Raw genomic sequence first — 20,997 nt, 5'->3', positions numbered from 1 at the left:
ATATATTGAATGACTGTTTATAAATATTACGAAATATTTCAATTGGTATGTAGCATGTCGCATAGAAATTAGTAATGCTACAGAAATAATCGCTCATTTCATTTAATTGAATTAGCGTTTCTATTTTTAATACCTTTAGATTTAGTAAACCGAATGAAATCTTCGGTGTATCTGCAAAAGTTTAATTACGCACAACACCCATTCTTAAACAGCTATCTCTAAGATTATCAGTACAACAGTTTTTATCAATCTTAAGCAAATATCACGTATAAAATGTCATTTAACTCTAGGTATATAAAGGCATAGGTCGTAACGATTTTTCCAGTGAACAAGCCATAAGGTGTACCGGCCACGCCTTATAATCGGTACTCTATGTAATTCGGTCATGGCACACACAGCCATGACCTTGACTGAAATATATACGCAAATTATTGAAGGAAATGACCCGTTCGTAAACATAATGTACCCGACGGGCCCCTTCGATCACTTCGCGGGGTTATAAATAAAATATTTACTAACTACGCCATCACAGACGATACAGAAACAAGGAATTTATATATATATATATATATATATATATATATATATATATATATATATATATAAATTCCACGCGAACGAAGTCGCGGGCACAGCTAGTATATATATACAAAAAGTTTTTATTAAGTTCTCAGAGTTATAAAATTAATAAATTTCTAAAATAAAAGTAGCCTAAGTTACTCCTACATTATCTAAATTCTGATACAGATATTTGATATACATACGATTAATCTATAAAAGGAGTGAAATTTAGTTAGTACTCGTAGTGCTTAAAGAGAAAATTAACGTCTAAAAAGGTTAATTTGTAATAAATAAATTCACAGTAGGTGTTTGAAACATAATAACACATGATATTACTGGAATCGTAATAAACTTGGAACACGAAATATTTGAAAAAAAATTTTTTTTTTAAGTCATTGTTTAAATATTTGACTTGGTAAGTAATTTACGAATACCTAATTGTTAAGACATCGCTTGAGATCGTTTAGATAATTATTCTTCACAGCACTATTTGTTCACAAAATTTAAATCGAGTAATGTACATTCGATTAATTCGATTAGTGTAAAACTATGGTCTTATACTTTGTTTTTTTTTTTCCTGAAATTTTAGTATTATATTTGCTTTCAAAACGAGCTGAACTGTTTTTATTTCATTAATTTAGTTAAAAGAGTCGTTTAAAACGTTGGTCCCGTTTTAAATGATTTTCAGTCCGAACAAGGAAGGTTCGTAGCGGTAGTAGATTTTATAATTCCGCTACGATGCGCTGAACTCCCTGCTGCATTGAGACCTAATGTAATCTACATGGTACAGGCGATGCAAATTGATCCAATAACCTCTATAGGGATTAGGCACAGTCTGCTTATGCTACAAACAACGTTTCACTCTTTAAACAAATAGATAAAAATATATATAAATTATATTAAGATAGATAGATTTGAATAAATATATTCTACGTTCCAAACTATTAAACCCTGTTGAAAACTTTCAAACATTTGAGATACTCAAAGTTGATACACTGACTCAATGAAGAAATACAACCTGATCTTTTACTCCTGTAATAAGTTCATATATATACGTACTAATTGAATTTTTATATTGTAAATAATATCATTAGTATAAATTAAGTTTTGTATGTACGTGTATGTGTTATGTATGTTGTGTACAAACGGTGTAACAAAGGTAAAAGCTTCAAAGCTTTTTATTTTTATATTATCATCAAAAGTTTCGGTACTCATAACTCCAGTAATAATCATCAAAACCTTAACGATTACTTATTAAACGTTTTTCAAATATTCAACCAACACGCAGATCATTTGCTGCAATGAATCAACCTCTTCAATTGATCCATTCGAGTCTAAACTAGACAGTAACCACGGATCAATAAGGAGGGCATTGTTGTGTTTGTGACTACTCCGACAGATGGACAATTTTTCGATTTACTAGTTACGTTTTTGTAGCAATAATGTATGCAGTGAAGTGAGTTCGTGTAACCAAGATTTTATTCAATTATTCGAAAAGTATTTATTTGATTTTTGTATTATACTATAGCTGACTCCGCAAACGGAGGAACTGTTTTTGCCATATATGTTATTAACCCTTTTAATCCCCCGCCCCTCCTTACAACAGCTATATGAATAATAGATGTTGACCGATTCTCAGACTTACCCGATATGAACACAAAATTTCATACAAATCAGTCCAGCCGTTTCGGAGGAGTATTGGAACCGAGGAATGAACAATAGAATTACAAATAGAAATTCAGAACATAATTTACAAAAATAATTTAAATTTTCACTAAAATAAAAGACAGTGAAAATTAGTTATATCGATCAGACTTTAGTCCCTTTGTGAAGCGTTCCGCAGTTTATTTGTATTTATTTTCTATTACGACGTACAAAGCTCGAGTGAAAGTTTGACCTTTTGCTTTTGTTTGTGGATCGTGTCTTAATTATAGCTACAATGAATGTGAATCTACAGACTTGTTAATGTAATATGAATGAGTTAATTTCACAGATTTAAATTAGCTTATATTTAAGCAAGTAATAAAATTCATAAAATATTATCCAATTTAGGACAGACTGTAATATGTACTCGTAAATGTTTATTTTAATTTACGTTAAATGGAACTTTTTGGAATTCGTTTAAGACGTATTTGTCAGAGAAAATTTGTTTTCGAATAAACAGGTTTGTAGGAAGTTTCAATTGGGTGATTCAGAAACACAGGTATTCGCGGTTTTCCAGATTTTAAATTGTTGTTTTTAGGGTACATTAGGACAATATTATAATATTGAGAGTTAGAGATTATATGTAAAATACATGCACATATTGAGTTTGATCAACGCGATCGGTTCGTTTGAATGTTAAAATAATCAACTTTAAAAATCATGCAGGTACAGGACTCGATAAAATAATCAACTCGTAAGATCATGCAGGTACAGAACTCAATCGAATACTGTCAACAATATATATTTTTCTTTGTTTTTTCGTATCACTAGGTTAGCAACAAGTGTTCTGCCGGTAAGCGTTTATGGTATACTAAGGACGTCTTGGAGTTATTACTGACTTTACTTACCAAAGGAACACCACACTACTTGAAAGCATTATTGTTTGACCGAGAATCTCTTTAAGATTCAGCTACTTCCTCAGTTGATTTGTTCCAGACTTGAGCAAAATATTTCTTGCTGTGTGTATAGCTGAATCATCTTTAGAATTTTGTTGTTATGGACATTAGTTCACTCACCATGCCCTTTATCTGGACTAAATTCTATTAAGAAAAATGTAAGAAAACATATTTGAACAGCTAAAAAGACGCTGTTTTATCGAAGATGGTGTCAATTCTAAAACCTAAAAATAGAGGTTATTTTTATCCTAATCTCTAGTGAATTTTCTGAATAATAATAATGAATATTTATATATTGGTACCAACACATGAATAGTGAATCTTCTGAACGATCTTGTGTACAAAGAATCTTATTTTAAGAAAATACCTGTTTTGTATAATGTCTGCTTTTAAAGTGTAATGCTTATTTTTATATCTTCGTAATAGCGTATTTTTATATCTTCGAATTGTACTAAAACGTAATTTAACTTACATCTTATATAAATTACCACGAATTATCAATAGTTTTCTAATCTCTTATATAACGATTAATTATCTCATGAACCGATAAATTTGGAATGATGTGTTAAAAGCTTAACGGTTAGTGAACAAAATTGTTTTCTAAGTACAGGAACAGGCCTTCAATCACTAAACTAAAAGCAACTTGTTTTAAGACTATATCATTGCAACAAAATTGTTTTGCTTAGCAAACTCTACAACTTTTACTTTAATCTGAAAAAACACAAATTTAATGATTTTAATGTGATAATTACGATATTTAATGTATGTGAGGGTATGTCGCGTGTCGTGGTGAGCGTGACCGCAACAACGCGAGTAGGTGGAGTATTCACGCGTCAGAAAAAATATATAATGTTGATCGACGTGGAGACGGGATCTTGAGCCACAGTAGTGTCTGCTTTGACCCAGTTGGCGCGGTGCGTGAATGTTATAATCAGTTCCCATATATTTAAAAATATATTACTACTAACAATGGGTCGCCCATCTTATATTTGGGCAGAATACGTTTTCTTTAATAACTTCATCTAATTCATGAACTTTTGCTAGTGCATGATTTATTCGTAGAAGAAGAGGTTACTATTTATAACTTTTATTTAATAATAAATAAATAATAAATATTTACAACATACACACACGGTCATCTGTTCCTAAAGTAAGCAACTTAATGTTTGTGTTATAGGTATCTGACAGCCACTTTTTTATTTTCGATAAACATGCATATAAATAATACATACATAAATAAATATATATATATTACACCCAGACTCGGGGTGGGAATCCACAACCCTCAGAGCAGAAAGCAGTGTCATTACAAACTGCGCCAACAGGCTAGTCAAGGAGTCTCAATTTTACTACACTAGATAGCGTAGCAATAGAGCATATTTAAGTTTTTAGCCTTTTAAATAAATTTTATTTTTAAAGTCTGACAATTTAATTCCGATAGTTTACATACAAAGCTTACAGCTTCTGGCTTTTCTCATCTATATTCTGCTTTTTTTAATATTAACTTTATACATTTTACATTTTCTTTTATAAAACACGCGAAAAGTTGCACGATTAATCTATGATGGAATCTGTGCACACTGGTAACTTGTTTAGTTTAGCATTATATGTAATTTTTTAGTTTCTATATGTGATAGCTTGTTATTAGCTTTTTTTTATTCAAATTCTGCATTAGTTATAGTTATAAGCTGTAAGCTATCCTAATAAAAAAAATATATTAAAATGGTTTTGAAAAAAAAAAACTTTAATGAAAAACATTGACAAAATTAAAATATTACGTATATTTAAATCGTTTAAATCAAACATTAGCAATGAGATTTTTAATTTCAATCTAAGTTTTGAATAGAGTAGATTATATCATAAAGAGCTCTTTCTGACCTAATCTTTAAAGTTATACGGATATACTATACGAACATTTGCTTAGGATAAAAATTATGCCCATATTTAAAACTAACTGGGCTTTAACTTTGAGTTAATACAATTTTGTGTACTTCAAATAGAAAGTTATTATAATTGCCGATCTATTTTTAACACATCCATTGACACAAAATGAGTCTCGAAATTGTGTTTAAAAAGTAATTCTCTTTTTAAAAACGATTTTATCAACGCGATCGACCACTCATGGGGCTTCAGTCACCGACCACATCGGAAGCAGGCGGTGCGTGACGTCATCAGATGGCCAGCCAAGTGGAAACAAAACAATACTCCATGGGTCCAAGACCTCAGCAGTTAAAAGTGTATGAGAACAATTTAATTGAAACTTAATTTTTAAGTAACGCAAAACATTGATTTTGTTTCGTGTATTTTCAATTAAGAATCAAGTTTTCTCCCACGAAAGGTTTTGTTACAAATTAGTTTTACGTCTATTTCCTAATATAGTATTTGTTTATAAGTTAATCATTGTTATTTATTTTATATTATTACTAGCTGACTCGGCAAACGTTGTCTTGCCGCTAAACGCTATTTAAAAATAGGGGTTGGTGGTAGAAGGGTGAAAATTTAGGGTTGTATGTATTTTTTAACGCCAAGTCATAATAAAATAAAAAATTAATAATTTTACTAAAAAATTAAAACAAATTTTTTGGTGTGGACTACCCTAACATTTAGGGGGATGAAAAATATGCCAATATGCACACAAAATTTGATGAGTTCGGTCAAGCCGTTTCGGAGGAGTACTACAAACACCGCGACATGAGAATTTTGTATATTAGATCAATTTTAAGGCCAATGTTAGTACACAGTATTTTATGCTTTTAACTATCAGATAAATCAATAATAGAAATCAATTTGTAGTTAACCAAGAACCGTTTCAGGAAGTAATACAGCTATTACTGTCGACAAAACGCCTGGAACAAGTTCACTTGCAGGTTTCAAGTGTGCACTATCGTACAGACTGGTTGCGTCAAGAGACGTTATGACTTCCGGATAGTTCTAATGGTATTTACCGTTATAATGACGTGCTTGGGCTTCTGGGCTTTATATTTCTGGATTGCACCACTAGGGATTTAGCTTGCGATACGTAACTGTTTTAGTAACAGAAATTTTAAAAAGGGAATTTTTTTTTTCAAATTTACCTAGATCTAAATAAAGCATATTTAGTTTTTATGTAACCTTTTTTATGAAGTTTAACGTATTTAATTAAACAGAAACAGTAATTGTTGACAGCATTAAATTCCATCGTATTTTGCGCAAAAAAAAAACAACAAATTCCAGTATTAGGGCAATTTGTTTGTTAGTGCAAGTAGAACGACTGTTCCTGTATATAACAAACTGTCTCATTTAATTTAATCACACTAATTGCGGAATGATTTGCACCAACACGCCCTATGCGTGCCGACCTGGCACTGATTGTATTTAATACACACCTCTTCTTTGAAACACCTTATAGTTTATTAAATATTTAGTTTATTAAAGGCAAAGTCAAATTTAGGTCCATTTTTATACCACCCACTCACTATTATGACAAACTGATGTGATGGATATAACAATTTAGATTCTGTTATAGATTACGCCGTCACAATGTAAGGGATGCCTAATAAAGACATTAGTCATCATAATACCAACGTATCTGTAGAGGCATGAATGTTGCTAGATTTACTATTTCTTTTTCTTTAAATTTTGAAACATGATCTAAAACCTGTGCTTCTCTACTTTATATAAAAATCCTTGAACATAATTATTATACTTAATAGTGTTTTTATAATCAAGTATTTTTTTATTTGTTTATTATAAATCATCTACCAACTTAATATTCTACATAGTTCTATATTTAAAATTCTATAAAGTTCACCATGACGCACTTAAATAAATTGTTTCCATTTCATATCAATTGATTTGATCTTATCTCTTCAAACGATTTGTTGTGTTTAGAATTTGAATGTATTTGTTGCTCGAATCTTGTTTTAGAAACATAAACTATCGAATACAGCGAACATATGTCGAATTAATAAAAGTGAAGGATCAGTTTACTGTTTATTGTCTTAAACATGTTATAGTCGCATTTCTTTTGAATGAATGTTGCTGTTTGGTTATTTCGATTAATGCTGTTCTTTGTTCTTTATTTTTGTTTTACGCTGATGAATAAGTAGGTCTATTTTGGTTATCAAAAAAGTTTTAAAGCTATGCCTTTAGTGCGTATCAAAGAACAAAATTATCTCTTTATTTATCATTTGTAGTAACGTTATCTACTGCTCGTTTTCAATTATATATAAACAATAATTTAAGTTGAGTATATAATTATACTATGGTAAACTAATAAAACAATTAGTTCATAACTTATTCAATCGATTTTTTTTTATGAGTCTATAATTGTAAATATGGAATAATTTAATCTAAAAGAGGTTTTCATTTTTAAATGAAAAACTAAGCTCTACGTCGTAAGCAAGAGCACGTTTCATATTAATTATGCACGTCAAGCGAAAAGATAGACAATTATTCATGAAAACGAGGAACGCATTACAACTAGGAAAAATTTTTAATTTCTAATCTGCGGCAGCTAACAAACAATAGGCGTATCCAATCGGATTAGCTGTGTGCTGCACCAGTTATTCTACTCTGAATCCAAGCGGAAATGGACAAAAAACGAGGTTGGCTCAAATCAGTGCGTTTACTGGTTGAGGAATTATGTCATCCGGTCCCCTCATCCACATTTGTACAATTTCGCCATTTATATTATTACACCGGTCACTGCTTCATTGTTTAAGTGCTTTGTTGACCTTCGGGACTCGAGTTCAAATCTCGACACTAATGTTCAAATTTCTTCGCCTACGCTTTGTTTTACAATGCTCGTATGAATGCATAATAAATTTGTTATACCAATTTAAAGAAACTATATCTAATTTTTAAAGTCCATCTTTATTGTTATTTTAATATAACGTCTATAATATGTTATCATTACAACAGTTTTTTTCATAACATCAATTTTTAAATGTTTGGTTAAAATATAAAAGTTCCAATTCAAATAAATTAATTGTATAACACATTTTAAGACGTCTATTCGTAATCAAGGACTTATTAAAATTAAGTTCGTTGTTGCCTCGAGTCGCTCATCCAGTTTTAGTCTTGTGTTTGTTTATTTCTTCAGACGCTAAAAATTACGTCATACCCGGCATTCGTATATTCGTTCGCTATGAAATGTATTTCGGCCGTGTCAACTCCGCAAATAAACGTGTGAGCAACTAACGCACAAAAGTTTTATTTGATTTTTTAATTTTTCGAGCTCTCTACACGATTAGGGTGACAAATAAGCTTACAGGCCGCCTAATGGCAAGCGGATACCGGAGCCTGTAGACGTCTGCAATTCCTGGAGCATTGCAAGCGCTTTGCCGAACCCTAAGTCCCGACTCTTCTATTATAATACTATTTCAGAGCGGTATTTTAGCTGTGATCCTCTTTTGCGTAACGCTTGTAAAATAGGCCATACTTCCATTATAAATATTTAGAGAAAATATGGCGTTTAATAGTTTATGTTTAATAGCGATGGTGCAACTTCGAAATGTACACCAATAAAGTGAATGTTGCATTTTTTTATGAAGTCGTAACTATTTTATGTGTTCTAAATTCGCTCGATTTTGTAATATCTTGTCAATATGTCTATGACAAAATTTAAAATAAAATTACTTGCATATAATTATAGTGTTATACTTTTAAGATGAAAAACAGTAATAACAGAGAAGTCAACGTCTTATATAATAATAAATAAATAAATAACACTGTTATGGACGTTAACGACATTTAACCCCTTTTATACACCATTTTTTTTATTAAATCGGTATTTTATTCTTCATCATCCGCTAACTCCCTAAGCGTGTGACCGATATGTTGGTTGATTCAATTTGAGTGTAGCTTCGTCATAATATACGAGTATGTATCTTTTATTTTGTTTTTAAAAGAAACTTCGCCAAAGCTTTTATTGCTGTGGAACCTTTTATAAGTAAATTGATCTTTGTTTACATTATTTTGTCTTCTTGTTGTTTTATTAAAATTCAGACAGCAAATAATCTATCTTTTAGAGTAAGCCATTATCGCAAAAACAGTGAACCATAAATACAATAAAAATTAATAATATATATCTAATGCACATTTCGTAGTAACAAATTGATTTTTATGTCATAGAAGCAATTTTGATGAATTTTAGTATAAAGATAGATGACATTGAGAAGATAATAAGCTACTCGAAGTACTTACTAATCCTGCGCAGATGAAGTCGCGGGTACCAGCTAGTCGTAAATAAAATGATAATATATATGTGTCTTATATGTATAGCGTTCTGTGTGTATCAATAAAACTTTTTGTCGGTCGCCTTGTCAGGCAGCACTGAAGATTTGAATAAATTAAGATAAACCGCAAGGTTAGTGTTGACACAACATGTCGACTATCGTTAGCTGCAATTTAAAAAAAAAGGAGAATTTTTCCAATCGACTATATTTTTTATGTTACTTCATTTACATAACCTCTATTTTTTACTGGATGTACCGATTTTGCTGAATCTTTTTTTAGGAAAAGCTGATGCTTACTACCATTTAATTTGATTGATATCGGACGAGTAGCTTTTAACTTGTCCTATACTTGTGGATGTAAATTGGAGTCGTTTTTCTTTATTTAAGAACATACAAAAATATTTATTTTTTCCTTTTTTAAAATAAATAAGAATAACTATGATTCTTTCTGAATTCCAGATATATCTGCTAAATAAGTACATTTTTATAACAAAGTATAATTATTACCATAACTGGTTTACGGTTGCGGTCACTGCCATATCACAGTTGGATTAGCGCCACATTTAGCGTGAAATGTTGACCTATGTTTATATATTAAAAACGTTGTGCAAAGGTCAAATTAAAAACCATGTTGTTGTATTTTTAAACGGTGCTTATTAAAACTTTATTTATTGTTACCTCGAACGATACGGTATAATTCATTCACTAATATTATTATCAGTCTGTTTCTGTTCTGAAATTAAGTTTTAACTAACGAAGGTCGTACGTACTTACTGACCTTGACTAATCTGACGATACTTAAAAGATATAAGACATTTATTTTATTTTATTTTCTTAAAAAAAATCCTTGTTCCTATATGTAATTTATTTCTACGAGTGTTTCTGTAACACGATGCATAAAATGAACAATTTGCGTTGCTCTTCCCTTGCTTACAAAAAATATATTTCGTCACAATCGAATTCGCATTGTTAACGTTAAATAATAATTAGATTTGTAAAGGGACATAAAAATGGGGCGCTAGCATGTGTGTGACCGATTCCTTTAGTAACATGTGTAATTCATATATTGTTGCTAATTCTGTTTCTGTAGATGAAATATTTACGTTTTTATTTATTATTTATCGAAAATCATATTCACAGTTGTAATGAAAAAAATACATTTCAAAATGATCAATAGGTACATGTTAACATGTTGACTGCGGTATCGGGTAGAAATGACCCGAAGATGGACTGTCATACAGTGTTAATATTTTATGTTCATTTGGTCCATTTTTAAAAATAATCTAAATTTACCGTAACTACTTTTTGAAAGTGTTGGTACTAAACGAGAAGTTTAGAGAAGAAGATAGACTGAACTGGTTATTGTAACCCGAAATGTCGATATAAAAAGTATAGCTACAGGTTCAAAACACCAAAGAAGAAACATTTCAAAGTCGGCTATTTTGGTTGCCTCAGTCAACGTGTTAAAAATTTATTTTGAATGCATGATATATTAAAAATGGCTTGTGGTAAAAATATCTGGCGATAACATTATAAGCTTTGTCATGCTTATAAATTGTATTCGATGAAATCAGATTTTAGTCATGATGTCAACATAGTGTGTTTTCGTATACGTAAGTCCAAAATTTTAACCATAAAGAAAAAAATATATGTATATTCTTAATTTAAGTAAGATTTTTAAATAATTTTACAAAATACTACATTGTCTCTCGAATTTTCATGCGCATTAACAACATCTATGATTACTGTTCCTGAACTCTCTCAAGACTCATAAGTTATAGGTACCTACTACTTAGATTTCTTCTGAATAACACAAACGCTTCACACTCAACGGCCCCACTAGGATTTTTTCCTGTGTCGGAGATACGGAAACACACACAATACACAATAATAAACGCCCAGACCACGGAAACATCTGTATGGCCAATACAAACGTTTGCCGTGTGCGGGGATTGAACCCGCAACTGCCAACGCAACAGCCACAAACCAGTGCTGTGACCGTTTGCGCCAACGCGTCATCAAAACAACACAACTCTCATCTGGCTAGTTGTTACAGAAGAATTAGTCGGTTTAGTAGTTTTCTTTTCGTCATTGTTAATGTAAATTAATATGCAAATAAGTAACGTGATAGTAAGAAATTAAATTTTATTATAATAGTAAATAAAATTAATTATTGTTAGAAATTTTATTTTTTTGCAATACGGTTGGAAAGCGTGTGAAACATTTTGAATAACTTACGTTTAATTAATATATGTATGTATCATTACTTTTTAAGACAGAGTAATTACTTGGAAATCAAGATTTAAAGGCTTTTCACAAATACCCTCTAAAATTATTGTTATTTTATGTGTGTATATTATGTGTATTATAATTATATTCAGTATATTTCTCATCCGCCGCCGTTCAGACGCCGCGTTGGCACAACGGTTACAGCCATGGATTGTACCTGTTGCACTGGCGGTTGCGGGTTCGATCCCCGCACACGACAAACATTTGTATTGGCCATACAGGTGTTTGCCGTGGTCTAGGTGTTTGTGCAGTCCTTGTGGGTCTCCCCACCGTGCCTCGGAGAGCACGTTAAGCCGTCGGTCCCGGTTGTTATCATGTACACCTGATAGCGATAGTTAATCATAGTAGGGATATATCCGCCAACCCGCATTGGAGCAGCGTGGTGGATTAAACTCTGATCCTTCTCCTACATGGGGAAAGAGGCCTAAGCCCAATAGTGGGATATTACAGGCTGAAGCAATATTTTTCATCATCTTACATATTCCTTGAGTGATTTCGTTCATTCAATTCAGCTCTGTCCCGTGATATCTTTTATATTGCTTTTAAAAGCAATTTATCGAATTTCTATAATTTTTTTTATAAGTGAGTGGAATTTGTTTACAATAAATTGGAGGTTATCATTTACCCTTTTTTATAAATATAATCGTTATAATATATTCGTAAACGGAATTGGAATAAAAACAAAATAATCACTTGACACTTACTTAATTTTAAATTACGGTGTAAATAATTGATAATACACGTTTTTGTTGAATGATAGCTATCTTGAATTTATAAATATTATGTCAAGAAATTGAATATTAAAAGCATCTTATAAATTTTAAATTACTACTCGTATACGCAATTCGCACGAACAATTCTATTTTACACTCAACGGTAGCAAAAAAAGTAATAGAACTTGATAAACGTAACATCCTAATGGTCATCGTCCCCCATTTTGTACGACGTCAGCTAAACGGAGACCAGATGTACCGTGGGAAGATTTCAGTTATTGTTTACTGAGCATTGAACTTTTCTATTCGAACTATTTTCTTCCAAAAACTCAAAAGTCAAAAATTAATATATTCAAGAGAGGCTTCGAAGGCACCTGGCACAGGCTTTTGAATCATCATTTTACAATTTAATGACGTAATTATAGTAAAAGTGAAGCTACCATATATCCGGAATGTCAAGAAACTCCTCAGTTACTCCTGAACAAAAAAATAGTTATGAAATTTAACCTATATCAAGAGTAAAGGAAGAATGAATACATTTTTACGTGGGCAGAGCAGACGCCATGGACCTATTGTTCGAGTTGGGCAACACGGAAATCTCATCAGAGCAATATAAAATAAATTAATTTAAGACAATTGTAAATAAACGATACCATTGATTTTGTAACATTAATTCTACGTGAGTTAAAATCGTTACAGTATTTTATAAACGACTGCGATGATTTAAACTTAGTACCTTCAGCCTGTAATATCCCACTACTGGGCATAGGCCTCTTTCCCTATGTAGGAGAAGGATCAGAGCTGAATCCACCACGCTGCTCCAATGCGGGTTGGCGGATATATTCCCTACTATGAGTAACGATCGCTATCAGGTGTACATGATAACAACCGGGACCGACGGCTTAACGTGCTCTCCGAGGCACGGTGGGGAGACCCACAAGGACTGCACTAAAAATTTAACTTAGTAACTATCGGTTATATCAGGCAAAATTATTAGCTTTAAGGTCACATGCTTATAATGTTAAGTTTTATATATACAAATTATAAAATTATATGCGCTATATATATTAGAAATAGCCACTGGAAGTTAAATATAAATATGCAATCAGCACTAAAATTGGTTCGTATTATTAGATTGCAATATCATCATAAAACTTTATACTTGATACATGACGTTTGTTTCTCGAGAAAAGGTTAAATCACGTGTTCAGATGGATTAAAAAAAACCCGTAGTCAATAATAATAATGCTTAATTATAATCGTTCGTATTTCGTAATGTTAACTCGCGTCGTCATTAGTCGTACAATGACTTACTGCTTTCTTTTTATTTCCCACACATGGACGAAGTGTCACTCAAGGGCTTATTATGATTACGTCAAAATAGAACTTCTGAGAACTTTATGAGTTTATAAAATTAGAATGTACTGTTAGAACTATTATTTGAATAGAAACAGTTAAGTGGAAGACTTGGAAATTAATTCTATACTACACTTTAACTCATGGGTAGTTATGGTAAAATCAGATGAATTGACTTCCACGAAAATAAAACATGTTATGGCTACGAAACGCATGCACTCGTATAAATAATTTCACGTGGATTACATGAGCACCTTTCCTTATTTAGCCTCAGGTTATTTACAAAATTCGTAAAAGCTATTTAGCGTAACTGAGAATCATAAAGTTTTAAGATTCATATCAAGTCGTAGTCTAAGAATTCGTATTTCGGATTTACGATACGTGACAGAAATGTGTAATGTATTCTTGACTGGATTTGGAATATTTTTTACTTTACGATAGTAAAAGTAGGTATTTATTCGTTGAATTTTCTTTAAAATATATTAAGCAATGTATAACTTTGGAATTTTTTTTTATCTATAATAATGTGAATGACCCGGTATAGTGCAATTGGTAAAGAAAGACCTTGCTTTCTGCACTAAGTTTGTGAGTCTGGGTCTAACGTAAATAAATATAATTTTCTAATTACGATGATTTCTTTGATTTGTTTTATAGTATCTATCACTCTAACATTCTTTTATATTCCCCGTGACCTACAAGATTTTAACTTTCTACTCTTATACAAAACATAACGTATCTCAGCGTATTCCCTCTGAAGCTGCGTACTGTCTGAGCGTACCTGTCGGCTGTGATCGATTGTGTTACAAAAGATGAAAGTTACTAAAAGCATACAAAGAATAGCGAACTATTTTCGCTACGCCGCGTTGTCTAACATTAGCTTGTCTATCCTCGACGCAACTCGGAATAGCAAAGTTGTGTCATATTAAAAAAAAAAAAAGAAACATATCAAAATAACATAAAGATCTGTAACAAAAAAGTGTTATAGTTTTAAATTTAATTGATATAAACCTTTTTAGGAACTATTAGGAATTATCGTAGTTTTAAAATATCACAACACAGAAAGCAGGATCACTGCAACTACGCCAACGGCTAGTCAGATATGATTTGACTTGTTGACTGATGTTTCATAATCTAGATAAATGAATGTACTGTAATAGAGCCAAAGCAAATATGTGTATACAAGACAATATCCCAGATACAGTTCTAGCCTAAGTACCTTATTTAATAAAAACCTCGTAGCACATGTCTTAATGTTTAACTTTATTGCTATTTCTAGTCCGTTATTTAGGTTAACGCGTCTGTAGACCTCGTTCTTGGGCAAAATCCTATGCATTTTGTTTAACGATATCTTTACGTATTCTTTTGTTGGTTTCCTTTTGAGAAAATAATTTATGGAACAGTTGGGTGTTTAGTTAATTTGTTTGGTGTGGTTTCTTTCATTTGTATTTATATCTACTTTAAGGTAACAAAATAGTTTTCTCTTTTAGAGACTAAAATGTTTTATCGTTTGTATAATTTAGGTACATTTAGTTACAATAAAAGCAAGGCCAAAAACATTTCAAGAAGTTATTCTACAAATTACCGTACTTTGAGTTCACGGATAATTTGCCGATTAATCTAAATTATCCATGAACTCAAAGGCAAATAAAATACACCAAAATTCGATCCAGCCATTTAATGGTAAGTCCGGTGACATATACACGCACAGATGATGAAGACATAAATTGAAGAGAAAACTCGTTAGCAAGTAATTGTGATACTATAACTATTACAAGGTCAGTTTTCTCTGTAAAACCGATAACCCCGTGTCTATGAAATTTAAAAGCATCATTATGGTAGGCAACGTACAACGTATACTTTCACCGTCTTATGTTTATTAAGACAGAACTAACGTTAACGAATTAGATTTATGTGATAAATCGTTGTGGGTAACCCGGGTCTAGCAAATTTAATGACTTACGACCGTTGTCTATAGAAAAAGAACTGTTGTTTTCTTCTAGCCGTTAAATTTTTAACGGCTCGTAACGCAAAATCATCCTAACCTAAAGAATCTTATTCTACCGACGATTTGTCCCTACGAACGGGAGGACTGTTTAGTATGGACCGTAAGAAAAATGTATGAGAATGAAGTTAGCAGGTTACTGCCTATAAAAATTTTCGGATAAAAAACCCCTGCCAAAAATGTATTTGTTTCAAGAGAAGTAGTGTATAAAATATTAATGTATATATTTTGTTTCTATAGCTATATATACTATTATTATACTTGTATTAGATATTTCGATTTTAGTTAAGTTTGCAAAATAATTATTTTGGTGCGTTGTTTACTGAACGCAGCATATGTTGAGGGGGCTTTCGGTATTGGTTTACGTACATCACTCACATCACAGCTAAATAATACTGTTTTCAAGCAGTATTGTGTTCCTGTTGATGAATAAGGTGACCAGAGCTCCTTTGGGGGGGGGGGGGTATTGGGGATTGGGTCGGCAACACGCTTGCGATGCTTCTGGTGTTGCAGGCGTCTATAAGCTACGGTAATCTCTTACTATAGGTTGAGCCGTATGCTTGTTTGCCGACTTAGTGATATAAAAAAAATCCTTCATAGAAAAATCTATACAGAACTAGTTACTGTTACTGTTATTGTACTAGTAAAACGATCGGAAAAGGTCGGCATCAATTTCTGTTTGGTAAGAAGCTTTAGTCAACCTGGGTACTTACACTACAGACACCACACTACTATTACAGTTGGTCCTTTCTCTTAAGGCCAAGGCGTCTTATTTGCAACATGTAAAACATCACACATAACTTTTAGAATAATGTCTTTGTTAGTATTTAATATGCCGGTCTTTCGATTCTTACTTCGATTAGTTTAAAGAAAATTCTTTAAAGTACATAATAGTTAAATTTTAAATTGCGTCGCTGATCATCATCACGGTTATCATTAATCATTATCGAATCGCAAATAAATGCATCCGTTTTTTATTAAACTTATAAGATTTATATTGATTGGTTCCATTAGAAAGACATATAGTTTTACTTCTTTACTGTATATTGTTATATTCATAAACGTCTATGAGAACGGCTAAAATTTCTCCTTAAAGCTTCACTTTATTTCTTTTTTTGTTATATTAAATCTTTTTCCGTTCGTAATTCTCTGTCTGCGTGTAAGTCGGCACGATATGTATCAGCTCTAAAAATTTGTTATATGCATTACTAGCTGTGGCCGCGAATTCGTCTGCGTGCAATTAAAAAAAAAATATCGTTCAGTTTGCAGTTACAAAAAAAAAACTTAAATAAAAATAGCCTAAGTTACTCCTTATTATATCAGCTATCTGCCAGTGAAAGTCCTGTCAAAGTTGGTCCAGCCGTTTCAGAGATTAGGCGGACAAACAGACAGACAGACAGACAGACAGAAAAAAATTGTAAAAAAATGTTATCTTGATATATGCACATCCATATGCATTAAGTAAAAAGCGGTTATATTAATATTACAAACAGACACTCCAATTTTATTTATTTGTATAGATATACGACCGCCTATTGTACTCTCGATTTAGTTTATGTTTTTTTTTCTTCTTTTCATATTTGTTTGGTGTACAATAAATAATATTATATTATTTATTGCACTTACTTTTTTTTTTGTACAGATATTTAATATTACTTAATATTTCAATTTGGAATTAATCTCATTCTAATCTAATAACCTATTTGTTATTTTTTCCCAGAGGATACATATAGGGTGGAAACAAAAACATTTAATTATTCATAACTGACATAATTTAAAATAATGAGATGTAGTGAAAATGTATGTAGTTGAAGATACAAATGGATGTGTTATGATTGTAGTACACGATAATCATGCAAATACAAGTAATGGTATGCGCATTTACTTAGTGACTTGCTATCACAGAACATATATACCCTAAACGGGAAGAACGACAAGTTCATAGAGTGTAATTGCCTACATAGAAGCACACTAGCGCTGCACTTGCTGCCATCGGTAACTATTCGATACCGCGGGAAATTCGAATTGTATTTATCTTTAATAGGTTTTAATACGGAAATTTCAAGAGGCGTAAGAGAAATTAGTATTTTTTTTCCCTAACGCCTTTAGAATTTCCCGGTATCGTTATTAAAGGGTAAAGGGTAATGAATGATACCAGTTTTTTAAACATTTTTTAATATATTTACTTTTCGTATCAACGATTTTTTTGATGCATCATTAACAAATTCTCGATTTTTTAAGGTGCAAAACCGTTTCAGGCAGATTTCGATTGTGCTTTTGATTATGTTTATGTAATTTATATCCTTGTGTTCATTACACCCCTTCAGCCAATCTTTATTTAAATAATCACATTTATTTTTTAGGTTATTTTTTATTTTTCTTTTATGTGAATTTTCATTTAAATAATTATTAATAATGTTTGCAGCATTTTCCACCATTTTACAGAAACTTGGCTGGATATATTTTAAATAAAATTTTACATCGTCGTATTCCTTAAAAGATGTAAATAGATGGAATACCTCAGTGTTTGGATCAGCAAACATGATTTTTTTACAGGGCTCACAGTTTACTGCCATCTTTTTAGCAATAAAGCCACACACATATGCACATGCTTGCATTTCTCCAGAACACTGAGGTATATCAAACTCTTCTACACCTTCAAAAGTAGACTTTATAGATAACATTTCCGCTGGTAAAGGTGTAGAAGAGTTTGCATTACTTTTTGCTGGTTCACCTTTTTCAAGGAATACTTTAAAATTACTTAAAATATCATTTTTATCATCCAGACAGTTACTGTTTTTATTATTATTAATTAAATTGGTAATTATACTAGTTTTTAATGCTGCAATAAATTGAACTGAAGTGGGGTTTGGATTACAACCACAATTGCTTCGAATGCACCCGAAACAGTTTTCTAAAGGATCTTGATTGAGCCTTCGGACACATAATGTGTGGACATTATATTTTTTTAAATTTTTATAAATTCGCTCAACTGCGTTTATCGTCCTCAACCAGCCTTCTTGAGATGGGGGCTTACTCCTAGCTCCTAAAAACTTTATGGTTGAGAAAAATTCTCTCATTTTGCAAAAAAGTTCAAAATGAGGACTGGTTGAGGACATGTTGGTCAAATATTTTTTCCCCCTTTTTATGTCCGGCGTATCCCCATTCATGGAATCAAATAGTTTGTCCATATTTGATACAATTGTAGCAGTGCCTGCGGCATCTTGTGGTAATTCATCTGGAAGTAAAAATTAAACATCACGTATTAAAAGGTGTATCTACAATTAACATGACATGACATTCTAACCCATTATCTTTATACATATTTCCTTACTGATATTATCAATGGGAGTCTGTCTAAGCCGCTTAACCGAATTTGATGAAATCTAGCATGGAGATAGTTATAGCTTATATATGATGATAGTTAGTTAGGTTTAGTCCTTACATTGTTAGTCATTCTTGAGTTCTTGTCATTTTTGTTTAAATGCAAGTGTGTAGGGGAAAAAGAATAGGTAAATAACACAAACTAAATAGATAGATTTTGAAACTTACTCTGGGCTACTTTGGCAAATAATCCTGCTGCAACCGAATGGCTTAAAACTTGAGCAGCTAGCCGTACTTTCATTTTCTGTTTGCCATTCGGTTGCAGATGTTGCTGGGTCAATGCTGGAGCAAATACAAAGTTTTGGTTGTTTTTGTCCAAATTATAGAATTCTTCTATATGGCTCCATTTAGCTACGCCTGCAAAAGAAAATAATAAAATAAATTAATATATTAGTAAGTTGAGATGTTAAAAAAGAAATGAATACTGATTAAATGTTGTGGAATGGTTCGTGTTTATATTATTAGCTATACTTTACAATAGCATTAAGATACAAGAACCTTTTTGGAAATAAATATCTACAAATATTATTAGTTTTTTCTGACACCTGAAGTGGTTTGAAGATCAAACTCAGTGGCTTGCTATAGGAGAGGTCTATGTCTAGCAGTGGACGAACATGGGCAGATGATGATGAACTATATACAAATAATTATATAATTTTTGATAAAAAATTAAGGGTATACATCTCCCAATCCCTTAGAGGACACCCCAGGCATTCTGTACCAAAATATAAACATACTAGCTGACCCCGCAAACGTTGTTTTGCCATATATTTTATTAACCTTCTCAATCCCACCTTATAACTTAGGGGAATAAAAAATAGATGTTGGCTGATTCTCAGATACCGATACGCACACAAAATTTCTTGAATCGGTCAAGCCGTTTCGGAGGAGTTTAACTACAAACACAGCGACACGAGAATTTTGTATATTAGATTACATAAACCGATACCAACCTAAACTTTGTTGACCTTCTATTTGGACATCTTGTAAAAATTGTATATTATGCTTTAAAAAATTATTTCTAAAGCATTTTAGAAGGTGGGGTGGGTCCAAGATAGTCACAATTTCATGTCCCTCGTGGTAAAAGAATGGTTGATCTGTCGATGATCCTAAGCAGTTTATTGCCCGTAAATTGACGCCATCCAAATCACATACGACGCCAATTACTTCCAATCCAGCACCAAAACAAGCACTTAAGACCTGAAAATTAATAATTTTTTTGTTAATGTCCATGTTATTGTTTCCATGAAATTAATTGAAAAACTATCTAAGACATAGATGCATCTCTATGCCACATCTCCCCTGAAAATCCACTGATTGTCACGACAGCTATTGCAATTTCAAATTTTTGTTAGTTGATGAAATACATATGATACAACATATAAGGTGCTATGAAAATATATGCAACCGCTGCAATGGGATAAAGTATTGAGTATATAATAATAATAATTTATTTTCAGGCCATATAGCCGAACTTTGTTAGTAACAATATTCTTATGTTCTGTGTTAGTATTTAAATAACAAAAATAAAGCTAAATTAAATTAATATTTTCTAACTGGGGTCGAGCAAAGCCTCCCCATCCGGGCAGCTAACACTACTGTACCTGATTAGTTTTTGAATTTTTCTAGCATCATTTAGTTTTTCATGATCTACTTACATACATACATATATAAGTAAATGTTCAGTTAGTTAGCTTATTTTATATTTTTTTAACTGCTCCGGAGCCCGAAATTTCTTTACTATTATATAAGGTCTAAGTTAATGTGCCAAACAAAAGATAGACCTACCTCCTTGATGAGTACAGCTAATCTGTCGGCTGTAACGCAGGCTCCAGAAAAATAAAAGGCTATCGGCTGTTTCCAAGCTTTTCTTA

The 20,997-nt window shown here is 31.8% G+C and overlaps 2 long non-coding RNA genes across 2 annotated transcripts; one reads left to right on the top strand and one right to left on the bottom strand.

The window, feature by feature from the left end:
* Window positions 1–694: 694 nt before the first annotated feature.
* Window positions 695–14,691, top strand: LOC123666521. The gene is made up of 4 exons (XR_006745264.1): window positions 695–706; window positions 4,451–4,461; window positions 13,570–13,574; window positions 14,296–14,691. It is a non-coding gene; the product is annotated as an uncharacterized LOC123666521 (long non-coding RNA).
* A 4,752-nt stretch (window positions 14,692–19,443) lies between these two features.
* Window positions 19,444–20,996, bottom strand: LOC123666519. Its single transcript, XR_006745262.1, has 3 exons — window positions 20,912–20,996; window positions 20,077–20,323; window positions 19,444–19,480 (listed from the first exon to the last, which is right to left on the bottom strand). It is a non-coding gene; the product is annotated as an uncharacterized LOC123666519 (long non-coding RNA).
* Window position 20,997: the final 1 nt, after the last annotated feature.

This window comes from Melitaea cinxia, chromosome 26, assembly GCF_905220565.1.
Source record: "Melitaea cinxia chromosome 26, ilMelCinx1.1, whole genome shotgun sequence".
NCBI classification, from domain to species: Eukaryota; Metazoa; Arthropoda; class Insecta; order Lepidoptera; family Nymphalidae; genus Melitaea; species Melitaea cinxia.
This window is presented reverse-complemented; position numbering and strand designations above follow the sequence as displayed.